Below are 20,264 nucleotides of genomic sequence, written 5' to 3'. Positions count from 1 at the left end.
AATTGGATATACAGAGTATCAGGATTAAATTACAGTGAAGTTATGAGAAGGCCATGTTAAAGTAATGTGTTTTCAGTAGTTTTTTAAAATGCTCCACTGTATTAGCCTGGCAAATTCCTACTGGCAGGCTATTCCAGATTTTAGGTGCATAACAGCAGAAGGCCGCCTCACCACTTCTTTTAAATTTTGCTCTTGGAATTCTAAGGAGACACTCAGTTGAGGATCTGAGGTTGCGATTTGGAATATAAGACGTCAGACATTCCGATATATAAGATGGGGCGAGATTATTTAAGGCTTTATAAACCATAAGCAGAATTTTAAAGTCAATCCTGAATGACACAGGTAACCAGTGTAGTGACAGCAAAACTGGAGAAATGTGTTCAGATTTTCTTTTCCTGGTAAAGATTCTAGCAGCTGCATTCTGCACTAGTTGCAAACGATTTATGTCTTTTTTGGGTAGTCCTGAGAAGAGTGCGTTACAGTAATCTAGCAGACTGAAAACAAACGCGTGAACTAATTTCTCAGCATCTTTTGATGATATAAGAGGTCTAACTTTTGCTATGTTTCTTAAGTGAAAAAATGCTGTCCTAGTGATCTGATTAATATGCGATTTAAAACTCAGATTACAGTCAACAGTTACCCCTAAGCTTTTTACCTCCGTTTTGACTTTTAATCCTAATGCATCAAGTTTATTTCTAATAGCCTCATTGTATCCATTATTGCCAATCACTAAGATTTCGGTTTTCTCTTTATTTAATTTGAGAAAGTTACTATTCATCCATTCTGAAATACAAGTCAGACATTGTGTTAGTGAATCAAGAGAATGGGGGTTATCAGGTGCTATTGATAAATACAGCTGTATGTCATCAGCATAGCTGTGGTAGCTCACGTTGTGCCCTGAGATAATCTGACCTAATGGAAGCATGTAGATTGAGAAGAGCAGCGGACCCAGGATAGAGCCTTGTGGAACACCATATAGGATATCATGTGTCTTTGAGTTATAATTACCACAACTAACAAAAAATTTTCTCCCTGCCAGGTAGGATTCAAACCAAGGTAGGATTCAAACCAAACAGCTTCTCGCCAATGCTTATTAAATAATCAATCAAATCAAGTACTAATAATTGCAAACACAAACTATTAGTACAAAATAAATCAAATAAATTGTAAAATAAAAATTTAAATCCAAAATATCCACATGGTCATGTTGTACACCATGCTGAAGTATGTTAAACACTGTGGCAGCAAATTAAATGAAGAAATGCGATTTTATTTTATTTTGTTTTTATTTGTTTGTTTTTGATAATAAAAACGTACAAAATCTGTATACAAGAACTCTTTTGGGGGGCACATTAGTTGTTTGACACTTGAGCATCCTCTTTATTCAAGTTATTGTCTGTTTTTTTATCTGCATTTTTTATTACTCTTTAATTTAATATTTTTGCTGCTGGAATATGTGAATTTCCCCCTGGGATTAATAAAGTATCTATCTATCTATCTATCTATCTATCTATCTATCTATCTATCTAATAAAACACCTGTGTGAGTCCAGAGTGTCCGTGTGTGTATGTCTTCTGGTGAAGTGCGTATGCGTGGGGCCGCGCTGCGCATTGCACCATGCCCTGCGCACGGCACCGTGGACGCACACACACTGGAAGCTGGGCACACAGTGAATGGCCTAGCTGCGGCCGCGCATGATAAGCAAATAAAGGACATCATTGCTGAGGAGAGTGCTGATTGGGTAGTCGCAGCCGCGCACATAAAATCCGTTGCTTGGGAGACGCCACACATACAATAATCAGCTGCACTCCAGCACAGCTTAAAATACTTGCTGGGGAACTGCACAGTACTTGGTGGAGAGACGCCACAGGCACGATTATCAGCTGCACGCCACACATTACATCAGTTGCTGGGGAGACTCTGCTGATTGCCCACTGTTGTGACAGAAAATTAAAGGCATATTATGGACATCAAAGCCAGTATTACTATCTTACAAGAAACAGAATGAGGTTAAGGTCCCTTGCCATTTAATATAGACTGTTCCTACTAATGTTTATGCACTACTGTTCTAGCGCCTGTTATTGTAATGGGCTTAATGCCTAGTTATCAAATAATATCCATGTCAAATAAATAGAATACAATTATAAAAGGTTTGGGGAGAGCCGACTTACCGCTACAGCATCCACCATCGCCTGAGGGAGCCTGCAGTCTGTGTGGAGTCACATTAATTAGATTTGAACTACAAAATACAATTGGTGTGATTCTAATTGTGCACATACAATTGCTTTTGAGGAAATTCAAAATTTAAAGCTACAAAAAAAATAAAAATGAAAAAGACAAAATACACTTTGCTATACATACACACCAAGAGAATTTGGAGGAATTAATCTCGAGAAGCCATATTGCAGCACTGGATGTGGCTGACGAGTCTCACAGACCAGAATCTTCTGGGCGACAAAAGAATAACTAATTGTTATTATGTAAAACTCAAGTTGGAATTTCATTTCCCACCCAGAAAAATGTTCTTTCAGAGAGCTTTTAGAAGGTACTAGCACTGGTAACCTATCAAAGACATGTTTTAGAATGAATTTCTAACTATCTGATACGTTATGACTGATAGGCACTGATGGTGTGTCGCCATGAGGAGGTCACTTCACCTGCCTGTGCTAATACTGGAAAAACAAAAGAAATGCAAGCAATTGTGTCTGAAATGTTGTAAGACGCCTCAGCATCAGTTAAATAATAATAATCATAATTCCAATAAAGTTTAGTAAAACTACGCCTTCAACCAAAAGGGATTTCCTGTTCTCCAGAGACTTTACATTCTGCTCTCTTGATTTACTTACAGTGTGCTTTGTTGTTTGTTGTTGTAAATTGTTTGTTGCTTTGAATAAATTACAAAATACTCAAATTCACCAGTCTGTCATCTCCAGTCATCTATCGGTGTAACTTTTGCCCTCGACTTTCTGTTTTTTAAACTCTGCGCATTAACACATTTTCCAGAGGTCCCTGAATCCCTTCTTTTAAATGGTCCTTCTAGCTGGAAACTAAACAGACTGACTGAAAGCAAAATGGCCAAGGCAGTGTGTGTGGAGGAGCCTAACCTTGTCTCTAGTGAACTGAACATCGATGCAGAAGAGAACACCTGAGCTGATATCTCCACATTCAGCCAAACCCCAACTAACACTCTGCGGACAAACTCTCTGTGGGCGCCGCTACAGCCTTTCAGACAACGGGCTCAGTGCAGAACTCGGAATCCTCGTCTCTCAGCAGCCTTGGCTATGTCATGTTTTGGACTGGGATGTGAGATACTGTCCTTAGAGAGGTAATGTGTCCTCCATCACGAGCAATAAACAAACTGGTAGCAAATTGAGAAGAGCATTTAAGTAACCGATCAGTTAAATCAGCAGAAACACATCCAGTGTATGTAAAGCTTTAATCCGAGTCTCTGTTTTTTCCCCATCAAAACAATTGAGGAAAAGAAACGTGCTGAACTGGAGGAGATCATGTTTTTGTATTTAATGAACAATGTAGTGAATTTAATTTAAGTAACGTTCCCAGCACTGGTCTCTTGTGAATATTTGTTTTTGTATCTAAAATATCTTTTGAACGATTGGTGGAAATAAACTGAAGTCTTCTTAAGAAACTGGCTGAATAAATAGTTAGAAATGCAATAATGTCTTATTTTTCATCTTCATATCATTTTAAAGGCAGAATCATTGACATAAAGTTCTGACTAAATTTGCATTGTTGAGTGGCTCAAAAATAAAAATAAATAGATAAATAACAATCCTGCTTTGATCCATTGACTGATTATTGTTTCACTGTTAATTTGTTCTGTTACACAAAACTGTTCAATAAACAAACTATAATAATTGAATGTACTTGGGCAACTGATTATTAAAACTGGTTTGTATTAGAAAGTAATCGCTGAGTTATTTCTGCTTTATTGAAAAATATTAAATTACTTGACGGAAATATGATAATTGCAAAACAAAATGACTTTCAATTACAAATTTGAACTGAGCGATTAATTGCAAATGAATTTTTTGATCAAACAGCTGCTCTCATTGGAATACATAATTTGTAACCATTACAAATGTTGAAAATCCTATAAAATGTGTACAATATACAGAGCCGTTTCTTGCTCTTTGCGGGTCCCCGCAAGCTGCAAGTTCAGCCTTAGTATATTTGGGGAGTATTAACATTACCTGTCTGTTTGTAGCCAGCTCAGCCCCATCGTGTGTTTAATGAAGCACTTACAGTACTGTGCAAAAATTTTAGGCAGGTGTGAAAAAATGCTGTAAACAAAGAATGCTTTCAGAAATATAAATAATGATTGTTTATTGTTATCAATTTACAAAAAAGAAAGTGAGCGAACAAAAGAAAAATCTAAATCAAATCAATATTTGGTGTTACTACCTTTTGCCTTCAAACCAGCATCAATTCTTATAGGTCCACTTGCACAAAGTCAGGGATTTTGTAGGATTCTAGTCAGGTGTCTGATCAACCAATTCTACCAAACAGGTGCTAATGATCATCAATGTCACACGTAGGTTGAAACACAGTCATTAACTGAAACAGAAACAGCTGTGTAGGAGGCTTAAAACTGGGTGAGGAACAGCCAAACTCTGCTACCAAGGTGAGGTTGTGGAAGACAGTTTCATGTCATGCAAGACTGAGCACAGCAACAAGACACAAGGTAGTTCTATTGCATCAGCAAGGTCTCTCCCAGACAAAGATTTCAAAGCAGACTGGGGTTTCAAGATGTGCTGTTCAAGCTCTTTTGAAGAAGCACAAAGAAACAGGCAACGTTGAGGATCGTAGACGCAGTGGTCGGCCAAGGAAACTTAGAGCAGCAGATGAAAGACACATCAAGCTTATTACCCTTCGAAATCGGAAGATGTCCAGCAGTGCCATCAGCTCAGAACTGGCAGAAACCAGTGGGACTCGGGTACACCCATACACTGTCCGGAGAGGTCTGGTCAGAAGTGGTCTTCATGGAAGAGTTGCAGCCAAAAAGCCATACCTCCAATGTGGAAACAAGGCCAAGCGACTCAAGTATGCACGAAAACATAGGAACTAGGGTGCAGAAAAATGGCAGCAGGTGCTCTGGACTGAGGAGTCCATCCATCCATCCTCTTCTGCTTATCCGAGGTCGGGTCGCGGAGGCAGCAGCTTGAGCAGAGATGCCCAGACTTCCCTCTCCCCGGCCACTTCTTCTAGCTCTTCCGGGAGAATCCCGAGGCGTTCCCAGGCCAGCCGGAAGACATAGTCCCTCTAGCATGTCCTGGGTCTTCCCCGGGGCCTCCTCCCAGTTGGACGTGCCCGGAACACCTCACCAGGGAGGCGTCCAGGAGGCATCCTGATCAGATGCCCGAGCCACCTCATCTGACTCCTCTCGATGTGGAGGAGCAGCGGCTCTACTCTGAGCCCCTCCCGGATGACTAAGCTTCTCACCCTATCTTTAAGGGAGAGCCCAGACACCCTGCGGAAGAAACTCATTTCAGCCACTTGTATTCGCGATCTCGTTCTTTCGGTCACTACCCATAGCTCATGACCATAGGTGAGGGTAGGAACATAGATCGACTGGTAAATCGAGAGCTTTGCCTTACGGCTCAGCTCCTTTTTTCACCACGACAGACCGATGCAGAGCCCTCATCACTGTGGATACCGCACCGATCCGCCTGTCGATCTCACGCTCCATTCTTCCCTCACTCGTGAACAAGACCCCGAGATACTTGAACTCCTCCACTTGAGGCAGGATCTCGCTCCCAACCCTGAGAGGGCACTCCACCCTTTTCTGGCTGAGGACCATGGTCTCGGATTTGGAGGTGCTGATTCCCATCCCAGCCGCTTCACACTCGGCTGCGAACCGATCCAGAGAGAGCTGAAGATCACGGCCTGATGAAGCAAACAGGACAACATCATCTGCAAAAATCAGTGACCCAATCCTGAGTCCACCAAACCGGACCCCCTCAACACCCTGGCTGCGCCTAGAAATTCTGTCCATAAAAGTTATGAACAGAATCAGTGACAAAGGGCAGCCCTGTCCAACTGTCACTGGAAACGGGTTCGACTTACTGCCGGCAATGCGGACCAAGCTCTGACACCGGGTTGTTCAGGGACCGAACAGCCCTTATCAGGGGGTCTGGTACCCCATACTCCCGGAGCACCCCCCACAGGATTCCCCGAGGGACACGGTCGAACGCCTTTTCCAAGTCCACAAAACACATGTAGACTGGTTGGGCGAACTCCCATGCACCCTCCAGGATTCTGCTAAGGGTGTAGAGCTGGTCCACTGTTCCACGAACAGGACGAAAACCACACTGTTCCTCCTGAATCCGAGGTTCAACTATCCGACGGACTCTCCTCTCCAGAACCCCCGAATAGACTTTTCCAGGGAGGCTGAGGAGTGTGATCCCTCTGTAGTTGGAACACACCCTCCGGTCCCCTTTCTTAAAGAGGGGGACCATCACGCCGGTCTGCCAATCCAGAGGCACTGTCCCTGATGTCCATGCGATGTTGCAGAGACGTGTCAACCAAGACAGCCCTACAACATCCAGAGCCTTGAGGAACTCCGGGCGTATCTCATCCACCCCTGGGGCCCTGCCACCAAGGAGTTTTTTGACCACCTCGGTGACCTCAGTCCTAGAGATGGGGGAGCCCACCTCCAAGTCCTCAGGCTCTGCTTCCTCATTGGAAGGCATGTTAGTGGGATTGAGGAGGTCTTCGAAGTACTCCCCCCACTGTACTGAGGATTAAAAATATGAAATATTTGGCTGTAGCAGAAGGCAGTTTGTTCGTTGAAGGGCTGGAGAGCGGTAAAATAATGAGTGTCTGCAGGCAACAGTGAAGCATGGTGGAGGTTCCTTGAACGTTTGGGGCTGCATTTCTGCAAATGGAGTTGAAGATTTGGTCAGGATTAATGGTGTTCTCAATGCTGAGAAATACAGGCAGATACTTATCCATCATGCAATACCATCAGGGAGGCGTCTGATTGGCCCCAAATTTATTCTGCAGAAGGACAACGACCCCAAACATACAGCAAAAGTCATTAAGAACTATCTTCAGCGTAAAGAAGAACAAGAAGTCCTGGAAGTGATGGTATGGCCCCCACAGAGCCCTGATCTCAACATCATCGAGTGTGTCTGGGATTACATGAAGAGACAGAAGGATGTGAGGAAGCCTACATCCACAGAAGATCTGTGGTTAGTTCTCCAACCTACCAGCCGAGTTCCTTCAAAAACTGTATGCAAGTGTACCTACAAGAACTGATGCTGTTTTGAAGGCAAAGGGTGGTCACACCAAATATTGACTTGATTTAGATTTCTCTTTTGTTCATTCACTGCATTTTGTTGATTGATGAAAATAAATGATTAACACTTCCATTTTTGAAAGCATTCTTTGTTTACAGCATTTTTTCACACTGCCTAAAACTTTTGCACAGTTCTGTATATCCTTACAAATTAAATGTAGGACATAAGCAAAACTAAGCTGCAGTAGCAGGGAGGCTTCGGCGTGTGTTTGTGGGGTAATTAATTCAAAATCAATGATTATCACCAGGCTGTCGTGTCGCGCAATGAGTGACGTCAACCGAGAGGTATGATGGGAAAACTCACAGCGAGCCGCACATAACGTCACGAGGAAAATAACAGAAGCCAAAGTCACACTGATACCGAAGGTGGCATCAAAAGGTGGTTATCCCTCTGGTGCTGAAAAACGTAAAAAGAAGAAACTTGATTAAGAAAAATGTGCACAGAATAAAGGTAAAGCATTTGTTAAAGATGTTGCAATGGATCAGTGGCGGGAAGAAACGAAGGAAAACAACTTCTTTACTGTTCGTAAATAGACTTTTCATGTAGGTTATCTGTATCTTTATTTGGGTACTTTATGTGTTTGTGACATTTTACTTGAACTCACAACATTTTAAAATGAAAAAAATCTGCTCCCTACAATATAAACAAATAAACATCTGTAACTTACTATGTTAAGTGTCTGTGTCCGAAAAATAGGGCAATCTAGGTTAGATAATTGTATTAAATCATTCGCATGCATATGCGAAATCGAGGGACTATTCCATTATATTTATTTGCAAATTTTACATCTTTGATTTCTACGTATACAAAACTTTAACCTCACGGGAAAGAAGCAAAAGGAACAACACAGGTAGCAACTGTGGTGATTTAAACTGTGAAGATATCGTCAAACCAAAGTGAAGCAACGCTGAACTTATTAATGAGATCAAAATACAAGGAGATCAGAAAATACGCCCCTTACAAGTGGTTGACACAAAAACGAGACTTGGCGAATGCGTTGCCTTTTGTCCCAGCCATAAAATCACGAGATGATGAAGTAAAAAATTCACCTTCCGATTTTAAAGAAACACATAGAGGTGAGAGTGTGCACATGAAATGTAGGAGAGGAACAACTAAGGGATTTTTGGTTGAGCAGGACTAATAATAATAATAATTCATTACACTTATATAGCGCTTTTCTCAGTACTCAAAGCGCTATCCACACAGGGAGGAAACGGGAAGCGAACCCACAGCCTTCCACAGTCTCCTTACTGCAAAACAGCAGCACTACCACTGCGCCACCTGTAAGGAGTTGGCATTCGTAGCAGAGTGTCGATTGAAACATTTACATTTTACATTTACATTTACATCATTTAGCAGACGCTCTTATCCAGAGCGACTTACAACAGTGCTTAGTAGTCTACGACTGTTCTTCAGTCTTTAAGGCTAGGATCAAATCTACTGTCATTAAACAAGTTACCGCTGGCCAAGTTGTACACAAAACCATGCTAGAAGAAAATAGTAAGTTGTTAGTACTAGGAGTTAGTACAATTTTTTTTTTTTTTTTTTTGAGAAAAGGGTAGAAAAAAGTATGGGGACTTTAGTCCCCCAAGTGCTGTTTAAAGAAGTGTGTCTTCAGACGACGTTTGAAGACAGTGAGGGTCTCCGCTGTTCGTACAGCAAGAGGAAGTTCGTTCCAGCAGTGAGGAGCCAACACTGCAAAGAGTCTTGATGCATGTCATCCTCTTCTTTTAAGTAAGGGTGGTTCGAGACACTTGGAAAGTAGATTTCAGATCCAAACGTGAATATGCAGATTTAGACGTTCATATAATTGTGTGTAGTCTACAGTAAAAAAGTTAAAGTAGAAGTATTCCTAGTTCTCAAATTGCACATAAAGGAAAATAGATAACGTCGCAAAATCTTATACAAGTATTAATAGCAGTAGAGTGTTGTACCGTGTTAGCCATAGATTAATACACAAGAAAGTAGGGTGAAATGACACGTTATTGGCTAACTAAATAGATTACAAATGCAAGCTTTCGAGGTAGCTAAGGCCCCTTCATCAGACAAGGTGTGGTATTATCCATCCATTTTCCAACCCGCTGAATCCGAAGGTGTAACAAGTATTAATCACAAAGTTACAATACTGAAGTTGATCACTAGATGGCACAATTGTTACTACAGGTACTACTGAGAAGCGTTTTTACAGAGTTAATGAAATTACAAGCGTAACAAATATAACATTATTAATAAATTAAATATTCGGAGTTAACAGTGCCTTATAAGAACTGCATAGACTATTAAAGATCTCAAAAATATAACAACATTACTTTCTGGTTCTTTAACTTATTTTTATATATAAAAGTCAACGTGTGTATTTTCCAGCATCACTTCCGAACGGCTGGAGCAATTTTCATAAAACTTGGCACACATATTCCTCATTGGTCGACTAAAAATACTGTAGGGTGAAATCAGCCGTAACCCACTCCCTTCTAGGTAGGGTGGGGGGTGATCTTGAGGTCTTGTATACCTGTTTTCATCCAGTTGACACTCGGAATGACCACCAGAGGGCGAACTGGAGGCGACTGCTAAAATTCTTTATGTTTGAGCAACACCGCATGCCCCTGTTGCTTTTGAAATTACACATATACCAGTAACGGCGTACTGCATGATAACGTGCAGTGAATACACTTGTTTTTTTTTTTTTGTTTCGCCTTATACAATTTCTTGTATTAGGAATTTGTTAGTTTTCGCATACCCCTTGGGGTCAGAGTGCAGGGTCAGCCATTTTACAGCGGAGCAATTACAGGCAATTACAGGTTAAGGGCCTTGCTCAAGGGCCCAGCAGAGCAGGATCTCTTTTGGCAGTGACGGGGATTTGAACCGGCAACCTTCGGGATACCAGCACAGATCCTTAGCCTCAGAGCCACCACTCCGCCTATACTTGACGAGCTCTTTCTCTGTACATTTATCATTTGTTTGCTCAGAGGTTGATGTGCTTGCTACTTCCTGTGCAGCTCTTCTTTTCTCCACCCTAGCGGCCTGCTGCTTCTTTCGTCGGCATCTTTTCGCTTTAAAACTTATTAAGTTAGTTTTTGTGTTGCAGTTACTTAGTACGTTTTCTTTAATTTTTCACTTAAGATGGCACTTAAGTCTTCAATCTGCCTCAAGAATGATGAGCGAAGGTGATAGGGAATGAGAACGGCACCCATACGCATGCGCAGGCGAGAGTTGATTCTACAATAAAATAAAATAAAAATAAAAAGAGTAATAAAACTCATCACCCCTAAAGCGGATAGTAGACGTCACATAGTATATGTGTACCAAATGTCAAGTCAATAGGTGAAACGGTTTGCGAGCTACAGGTGATTTAAAATCCTGGACAGACAAACGAACAGCCACGGTAGCGTATTATAGAAGATACATATGTGTATACACACACACACACACACACACACACACACATATATATATATATATATATATATATATATATATATATATATATACAGGTGCTGGTCATAAAATTAGAATATCATGACAAAGTTGATTTATTTCAGTAATTCCATTCAAAAAGTGAAACTTGTATATTAGATTCATTCATTACACACAGACTGATGTTTAATCAAATGTTTATTTCTTTTAATTTTGATGATTATAATTGACAACTAATGAAAGTTCCAAATTCAGTATCTCGGAAAATTAGAATATTGTGAAAAGGTTCAATATTGAAGACACCTGGTGCCACACTCTAATCAGCTAATTAACTCAAAACACCTGCAAAAGCCTTTAAATGGTCTCTCTGTCTAGTTCTGTAGGCTACACAATCATGGGGAAGACTGCTGACTTGACAGTTGTCCAAAAGACGACCATTGACACCTTGCACAAGGAGGGCAAGACACAAAAGGTCATTGCTAAAGAGGCTGGCTGTTCACAGAGCTCTGTGTCCAAGCACATTAATAGAGAGGCGAAGGGAAGGACAAGATGTGGTAGAAAAAAGTGTACAAGCAATAGGGATAACCGCACCCTGGAGAGGATTGTGAAACAAAACCCATTCAAAAATGTGGGGGAGATTCACAAAGAGTGGACTGCAGCTGGAGTCAGTGCTTCAAGAACCACCAGGCACAGACGTATGCAAGACATGGGTTTCAGCTGTCGCATTCCTTGTGTCAAGCCACTATTGGGCATTGGATTAAGCAGGATGATGGATGCCAGCCTTTCACAATTGTTAACATTCAGTTTAGCCTTCTACAGGCTGGTAAACAGAATGACAACGCTACACGTCCTCTCCCTTTATACATCTGTTTTCGTTCTCTGCTCGCACGCACTCTGATGTTTCTCCAGTCAGAAGTGTAAAGCCCAACAGGCTTCTCGCTACTCCTTCAAATGCCGACCGGTCAACAACACCGCGAACTGATAGGCAGCTTTGTGTCTGAGAGATGTGAAGTAGAACTGGAACTCGAATATGCGAAGTGAGCCGGAGACACCAATAACCAGCAAAGACACGCGAGCCAGAGAGGGATTCATTGCAGTAACTCTGAAAGGAGTGGATGCAAATTCATACAACCATAAAGTGTCGTGGCCAGACCACGAGTACTTACCCTCTGTCTCTCAGTGAAGGGGTTCTTTCTAAACTGACTGCGTCTCCTGCTTCGCTAAGTCGACAATCCCCGTATGGGACGTGTACTGCACAACTGGGAGGGGAAAACCATAGACATAGAATTAGTAGACGCCGAATGACCAGCAGCGTCGTACATCAACGTCGCCGACATATTGTGAGGGGCACTGCTGTGGAGTGAAGTAATGGATAAAGATGCCTCACGCTTGTGTTGCTTGGGATTGTACAAACTGCTGTACACTCCAAACCAGATCACAGGGATTACATTTCATAGGTAAAACTGAACAATTGTTTTGGTTATATTTGGCCATTAGAAAATCCCATTTTATAATCTTAACTTTAGCTACGCCAGGCTAAGCTAGCAAAGCTATGCATTTATGTGCTCAAGTGAGCCTCCAAACAACGTTTGGGCTAAACGTATTTAGTCACTAACTATGTAGATTGTTGTTAGCTGTTAACATTTCTCAAACTTTGAAAGTTTCCCAAAGAAATCCACCTCATGAAGCAGTGGGAGGTAGCCCTTAGACGGGATTTTGAGAAAGCTGTCCTGTGATGTGTGCCGTGCTAGTTTGGTAACAGATGCTGTACTGGCATCATATGATCACAGTTACCACTTGCTCACATTAAAAAACAAAGGAGGTTTGATGATTCATTCTGAGGGTACAGTCAAGGTGGTCAAAGTAGCTGAGCGTGTTATCAGACAGTCAACATTAGAGCAAGCTGTCAGTGTATCTTTGATCAATCAGTTTGTTCAGGCTGAGATTGGTTCAGATGATGTGTTTTTTCTCAAGGAGCACATTGAGGAAACACAGTTTGAAATTGACAACCATCATTTTATGCTCATGTCTTTAGCTGTGTCTGTCTTCTCTCAAATTACAGAGTGGCAACACACGGAAAAAGCTATGTAAGACAGTTCTGTTTCATGGATTTAGATCCTATCCTGTATATATTTAAGTAGCCACATTGTGTGTGTGTGAGAGAGAGAGATTGAGAGAGGGATGAGTGAAAAATTTTCAGAAATTATTAAGCCAATTTGTATACAATAAAATTGTTAATTTTTGTCATTGAGTGTATCATTTCACTGTTTAAAGAAAGACAAACAGTAACAAACAGGCAGTAACAGTGCAAAATTCACATTTGGCATGCCAGTTTGAAAAGATAAGTTATGAGGGCAGTTTTAAAATGTGTTATTGAATCGAGCTGACGAATATGAGAGGGAAGAGAATTCCCGAGTTGAGGAGCACAATGAGAGACGCTCGAGCTCCCATAGAACAGTTTGATGTGCGGTACTGAAAGTCGAGCTGCAGATGAGGATCTGAGTGAGCGAGAGGAGTGTAAGTCTGGAGGAGATCAGTGAGGTCATGGAGAGCTTTAAATGTTAAGAGCAGTATTGTGTATTGTATTCTGTAGTTAACAGGGAGTCAGTGAAGTTGAGAGAGAAGAGGTGTAATATGTTCAGTGGATTTAGAACAGCAGGTTATTATCCTGGCAGCAGAATTTTGAAGAAGTTGTAAGCGATGGATAAGTTTTTGTGGGATGTCAGATAGAATAGCATTACAGTAATCTATACGTGAGGTGACTCGGGCATTAACCAATACTTCAGTACTGTGTTGTATAAGAACAGGACAAAGTCTAGAAATGTTTCAGAGATGTATAAGAACAGGACAAAGTCTAGAAATGTTTCAGAGATGGAATAAAGCAGTCCGAGCAATGTTACTTATATGAGAGGAATTATGTAATAATAATAGTAGTAATAATAATAATTATTATTTTTACCTAATAATTGCCATTATTATTATATAAATGGATATAAATAATTGCATTTAAACGATTCGCCAAAATCTGTTGTATGTAAACGATACTGTTTTAGACGTTATTGTTTTTTCATCAGAAAACCCGGTTTCCACGTCTACCTGTATTAGCTTAAATGGCACTTTTGCCATCCGCAATATGGCAGACGTGCTGACGTATCGTGTCGACTGGGCAACACAGTGAATGCGGCGTCTATCTATATATTTCTAAGGGGAAAACAGCGTTGCTCCAGTTTCCATCGCCCTGAATGACGTATCGGGAGAAACCAGCGTGCACCTCGCTTGCAAAATAAAAAAAACGCGTATCGGGCCCGGTCGTAATATTAAAGTTCTGCGCATGTGCGCTCGGCTCGGGTAGGCACCGCAGATCGGATAGTGACAAATGGAACGAAACGACTGAGTGAGTAGACTTTTGAAAAGTACCATGTCACCAAGAGGCAGACCAGCCAAAAATTTAATGTGGATCTCGTATAGGTTTGTGATGGGGACAATAAAGGGTCCCATCAGGGTTGCCTATCTAGGACCTGGCTTATTTTGTTCTCTGTCTCCATGCAGGCCCCTTGGGTAGCAGCCCATACGAGTAACTTACAGGTGAAACATGGGAAACCTTTACAGACAAACCATTTTACACCAGTGGATAGCCGTTTGTGGCAGGCAACATCAATTTTATGTGGATTTAAATTGGGTATATGTTGGGTCCAACATGGGAAAACTAGGAGGATATCATTCGGGCCCCATCAATAACCAAATCTGCAAACTATGTTAAAGCTGTGCAGGTCCCGTTATGAGACCTGACACATACTCTAGAGAAATCCATTAGTGGAGTAATTTGTGGGTATAGGTAGGGAACAAAATTATGGATGCAATTAATCCTCTTATCTGTTGCTTTAATAAAATACATCTTTTCATTATTAAGTTGATTATTTTAGTTTAATATTTCTTGAAAGCACAGGGAAAACGTATTTCTATTATATAACCTGTCACACTACACATTATCTCAGTCATGAATTTATTGTCCAATAAAAATGTATTCATTACTTTGACGAAAAACAATTTCAAAAACATTCAGCTACAGTTGTCCATAAAATGAGTAGTTTCTTCAGAATTAAAAATCAAAACACTTTATTTAAAAATTATCTACTTTAAAGGGAAAATGGGCATGTGTGCTTACTGGACACATATACACATTTTTCTCATCTATATTAAGATAGATAGATAGATAGATAGATAGATAGATAGATAGATAGATAGATAGATAGATACTTTATTAATCACATCATACTGGAATATTTAACCATTTTTTTCTAAAAGAATGAAAAACTACAAGGCAACGTTAATCTTAATACCTCCCACTGTCATAAAATAGATACGATCCATTAATATAACCATGTCAGTGATATCTAATGATGTTCTTCCCGTTAAACTAGATGCCCCAGATTTCTTTTTTTTTATTATTATCAACTCGACTTCCGCAAGTCACGTGAACAACGTCAAGGTTTTGAACACATTTTTTCCATTTATTTTTTACATAGATCTCAAAAGAAATTTAACGTAGTGTCCCTTTTGCAAAGTACATTTCAGTTTTAAATAAATCTTTAAAAAGCGAAGGACTAAGACTGTTTACAGCTTCCACAACACTTCAGCTGGTACAGAGAAGACTACAGGAGGACTCATTTCTTAGAGTTCGTTTCATGTTTAAGGTTTGACACGATTTTTGATATAAGGTATGACTACGACAATAAGGTGTCATTTCACGGCGGCCAGATGCTATTTAAAATACAAAAATACATTAATGAATGACTCCGGCTACATTTTGGTCCATTACAAGCTAAAAAAATAAGTTAATTTGCCTTAACGTTAGAGATGGGAAAATGATACCGAAGCTTGTGTCAGTCAATCTGAAGCGTAGCGAGTCGGAGCTCATGTTGAAACACCACTGTCACGTGACCCGTGACGTTTGACGCTACGAACGCCATCAGTGTTTCACATCGCGCTTCATTGGTTTGACAGCTTTGGTGCTAAATTAACAGGTAGCCTATACCTACATACAGTACATCATTCTCATTCAACAGTGTTAGGTTGTGTGGAGAGAGAGATTTGGAGCGTTTTGGTGACAGTGGAAAACGGCGTTCAAAAGTTAAATAGTATAGTAGAACAAGGACCTTAGCAGAATAAAATGAACACAGACTTTTCTGACCTTTTACCAGTGACAAGAGGCTGAAAAGGTGAGTGCTGCTTCACTCTAGAGAGCTTGCCTTGACCTCAGTTAACCACCAGATGTCGCTGTTCATACTGGGGCTGAAGTTTCAAAGCTTCGAGTCTTTTTCGGCACAAGTAGAAAGAAAGCCTCCAAGCTTCATGGGGCTTCATTTTCTCACCACTATTTAAAGTCCTTTTGAGAACTGTGAGTTGTAAAAAGACGTTTTCAATACATTTTAAACAAGAACTAGATATATCAACTCCGTACATTGTACAGCATAAATAGGGACTATTTATTTATTTATCCATCCGTCATCTATTTATGTATTTATTTATTAACATTGATTATTCTAGGCCAATGGCTTCATCCCAAACGCTAAACGCAGTGTTGCAAAATGAAAAAAAATCATAGTCTTGGAAAATAACTATTTTTTAAGTTAAGAGAATAATAAATGAGCCTTCTTTACAAAAGACCATAATGTAATTATGGAAGGAAGAGGATTATAATAAAACTAGCTGTGTTAGCCCGTGCTGTAAAAAGCCCGGGGTCCTAGAAACTATTGAAATCATCAGAAAAAAAAAATTGAAATGTAGAGATGTCAGGTAATTGAAAGGAACTACTCTGGGCGTCTCTCTCCTAGGAGGATTCGTTTTGCCGATGTGCTCGCCTTGCTTGTGGATTAGCGGCTAAGCGAGTGACTCTTTCTTCGGAGGTTTCATTTTGCCGATGTGCTGGACTCACTTGTGTTATTAGTGGCTAAGCAAGTTTCTGTTTCGTCAGAGGTGGAGCCCTCACCCCGACTCCACCTCTAACGTCCAGGCTGGACAGACAGACACACACTTCCACGCATAGACATTTATATATAAGATAAAATTATATTAAAATACTGGAACACAATAGAAAACAATAAACAAAACAGACAAATCTCTTACAATACCAGAAATAGGAGAAAAAAAAGTGTACTACCCGAAAGCATAATTATATTTATACAGACACATGGTACTCATTTTAATGAACACATTATGAGGCACACTTAGTCTACAAGTGCATTTTTTATATTTGTTGTCATGCACACTTTTCTAGTCACCATCTATCCCAGTGGTTCTCAATCTGTGGGGTGGGCCCCCCTAGGGGGGCACGAAGTAACAAAAAGGTTGGGTGCGAAGATGTGAAAAAAAGAAGATAAGAATCGAAAATATGAAAAAAAAATCTATTGAAACCAAAACAAATTAACTTAAACTACATTCTAATACTAGAAAAATAAATATAGAGTTAGATAAATGTCGATAAAAGTTAAGTAGGTATAATAAAATATGCATCTATGATATATCATTAATTTAAAAAAGAACAAATTGGTATTAGTGGGCTCCTTTCAAAAAAAACATTAGGGGGGCACGATTAAAACTGTTATGAAAACTCGGGTCACACATACAGGCTGGTATTGATCTAACTATGCAACTTTTAATGCAATGCAATACAATAATTGCACAGTTAGATCTGGACCACCCTATACTTACAGGTTGAGAAACGGTGATCTATCCCATATAGAAAAGACACTTTCTGGCCACAGGCCTGTCTTTGATCAGGTTTTATTAAGTGAAAAACTATACCTAATGAAGCAGTGACGCTGATGGAATACTGCTGCCAACTGGAAGACACCCAGCTATATCAAACTTCTGTTTCAAACAACTAACAGAAATGCCACCGGAATCTGACTAATGTAAAAACACATTAATGCAGCACCTATGGAAGACACCACAATGGCTCACTACAGGAAGAACACTCCTAATTCCAAAATCAGACCAAACCAAAGAACTCCTGACCCAGTAGTTTATTTCACATTATTCTTCATATTCTGGATTCATCTTCAGTTTCATTAGCACTACGCCATTGTTGATCCGCGGAGTTTGCTTCTTTTCAACATTGTGTCTTTTCTACAGTTTCTTTGGCACGACATAACAGTTCAGCAGTTGCTTTGGCTTCTCTTCGATGTCGCGACTCTTACTCAGTTTGATTGGCAAGGCGAGCTCGCTTTGCAGCTTCTGCAGCCTTTTTTCTTTCCGTCATTCATGTTATTGTCCAGCTGTGGGGTCTCATAAATTGTCCGTGTCTGGGACATATAAATTGCCCAAATCTGGGGGCTCACGTGTAGTCGAGTGCATCGGTGGCAGAAATTGAGCAGGACAGGCTGGACCCTGATTCAGGCAAACGTGGTAGCTCATTGTATGAATGTACAACATGCATGTTTCATACAGCTGAGTGTGTCTGCTTGGGTTGAATGTGAAGTGAGGTGCATGTAAGCACTGAAAAAATGTAAAAGTGCATACATGAGCCATCTAACCAAGTGCAAATCACACTTGTATTAGCTTCTACATCTCCTATAGAATTCATACCAACTCCCGTATGTATTAGGCATATTTTCTGACCTACTTGTATTTTTGATCTCATTAATAAGTTCAGCAATGCTTGAATGTGCTTTGACCCATCGCTGTTTAAATCACCTCAGTTGCTACCTGTGCTGTTCCTTTTGCTTGCAATGCAACTCCTTCTGGCCTTCTCTAAACTTCTCCATCAACATCCTCAGAGCAAACATCGCATCTGTGGTGCTCTTTCTTGGCATGAAACCATACTGCTGCTCACTAATCATCACCTCACTTCTTAACCTAGCTTCCAATACTCTTTATCATAACTTCATGCTGTGGCTCATCAATTTTATCCCCCTGTAGTTACTACAGCTCTGCACATCCCCCTTATTCTTAAATATCGACACCAGTCTGTTTAAAAACTCCACTGCCATCTCTCCTAAACACCTCCATGCTTCCACAGGTATGTCATCTGGACTAACGGCCTTTCCATTCTTCATCCTCATCATAGCTATCCTTACTTTCTCCTTGCTAATCTGTTGCACTAACTCTACATCATCCAACCTTCTCTCTCCCTCTCTCTCGTTCTCTTCATTCATCAGCCTCTCAAAGTACTCTTTCCATCTACACAACACACTCTCCTCGCTTGTGAGTACGTTTCCATCTTTATCCTTTATCATCCTAAGCTGCTGCACATCTTTCCCAGCTCGGACCCTCTGTCTAGCCAATCGGTACCGGTCCTTTTCTCCCTCCTTAGTGTCCAAGCTCTCATAAAACTCATCATACACCTTTTCTTCAGCATTTTTCTCTCTCTTCACCTTGCACTTTATTTCCTTGCACTCTTATCTACTTTCTGCATCTCTCTGACTATCCCACTTCTTTTTCACCATCCTCTTCCTCTGTATACTCTCCTGTACTTCCCCATTTCACCACCAGGTTTCCTTTTCCTCCTTCCTCTGTCCAGATGTCACGCCAAGCACCTTTCCTGCTGTCACCCTTACTACATCTGCTGTAGTTGCCCAGCTGTCTGGTAACTCTTCACTACCACTCAGTGCCTGTCTCATCTTCTCCCTAACCTCAACCTTGCAGTCTTCCTTTTTCAATTTCTACCATTTGATCCTTTGCTCTGCCCTCCCTCTCCTCCTCTTCTTCTTTATCTCCAACAACATCCTACTGACCACCAACATATGCTGCCTAACTACACTTTCCCCTGCCACCACTTTGCAGTCTTCAATCTCCTTCAGATTGACTCTTCTGCATATGATGTAATCTACCTGTTTGCATCTTCCTCTACTCTTGTACATTACCCTATGTTCCTCCCTCTTCTTAAAATACCTATTCACTACAGCCATCCTTTAGCAAAATCCACTGTCCTCTGACCTTCTTCATTCCTCTCCTTGACACCATACCTATCCATCACCTCCTCATCTCCTCTGTTTCCTTCACCAACATTTCCATTGAAATCCACTCCAATCACCACTTTCTGTCCCTTGGGTACACTGTTTATCACTTCATCCAACTCACTCCAGAAATCTTTCTCATCCATTGCACACCCAACTTGCGGGGCATATGCACTAACAACATTCATCATCACACCTCCAGTTTCCAGCTTCACAATTATTACTCTGTCTGACACTCTTTTCACCTCCAAAACACTCTTGACATCCTGTTCCTTCAGAATAACTCCTACCCCATTTCTCCTCCCATCCACACCATGATAGAACAATTTGAATCCACCTCCGATCCACCTGGCCTTACTCACCTTTCATTTAGTCTCTTACACACACAATATGTCATCATATCGGCTAACACTGAATGTTGACAGTATGACTGGTAAGGGGACAAAGTTCCTGCCCTCAATTCCACTCTCTTTACATTCCTCCTCTCCTTCTACCTCCAGACACATCTCCCCCCTCTTCTTCTGCTTCTTCGGCCAACAGTATCCCAATTTCCGCCAGCAGCCTGTTGGCTAAC

The 20,264-nt window shown here is 40.8% G+C and overlaps 1 protein-coding gene across 1 annotated transcript in view; it reads right to left on the bottom strand.

Moving 5' to 3' along the window:
- Positions 1–20,264, bottom strand: part of LOC114664931 (gastrula zinc finger protein XlCGF57.1-like) — a 607,208-nt gene that overhangs the window by 265,718 nt on the left and 321,226 nt on the right. The window lies entirely within an intron of this gene.

This window comes from Erpetoichthys calabaricus, chromosome 1, assembly GCF_900747795.2.
Source record: "Erpetoichthys calabaricus chromosome 1, fErpCal1.3, whole genome shotgun sequence".
Lineage (NCBI taxonomy): Eukaryota > Metazoa > Chordata > Cladistia > Polypteriformes > Polypteridae > Erpetoichthys > Erpetoichthys calabaricus.
This window is presented reverse-complemented; position numbering and strand designations above follow the sequence as displayed.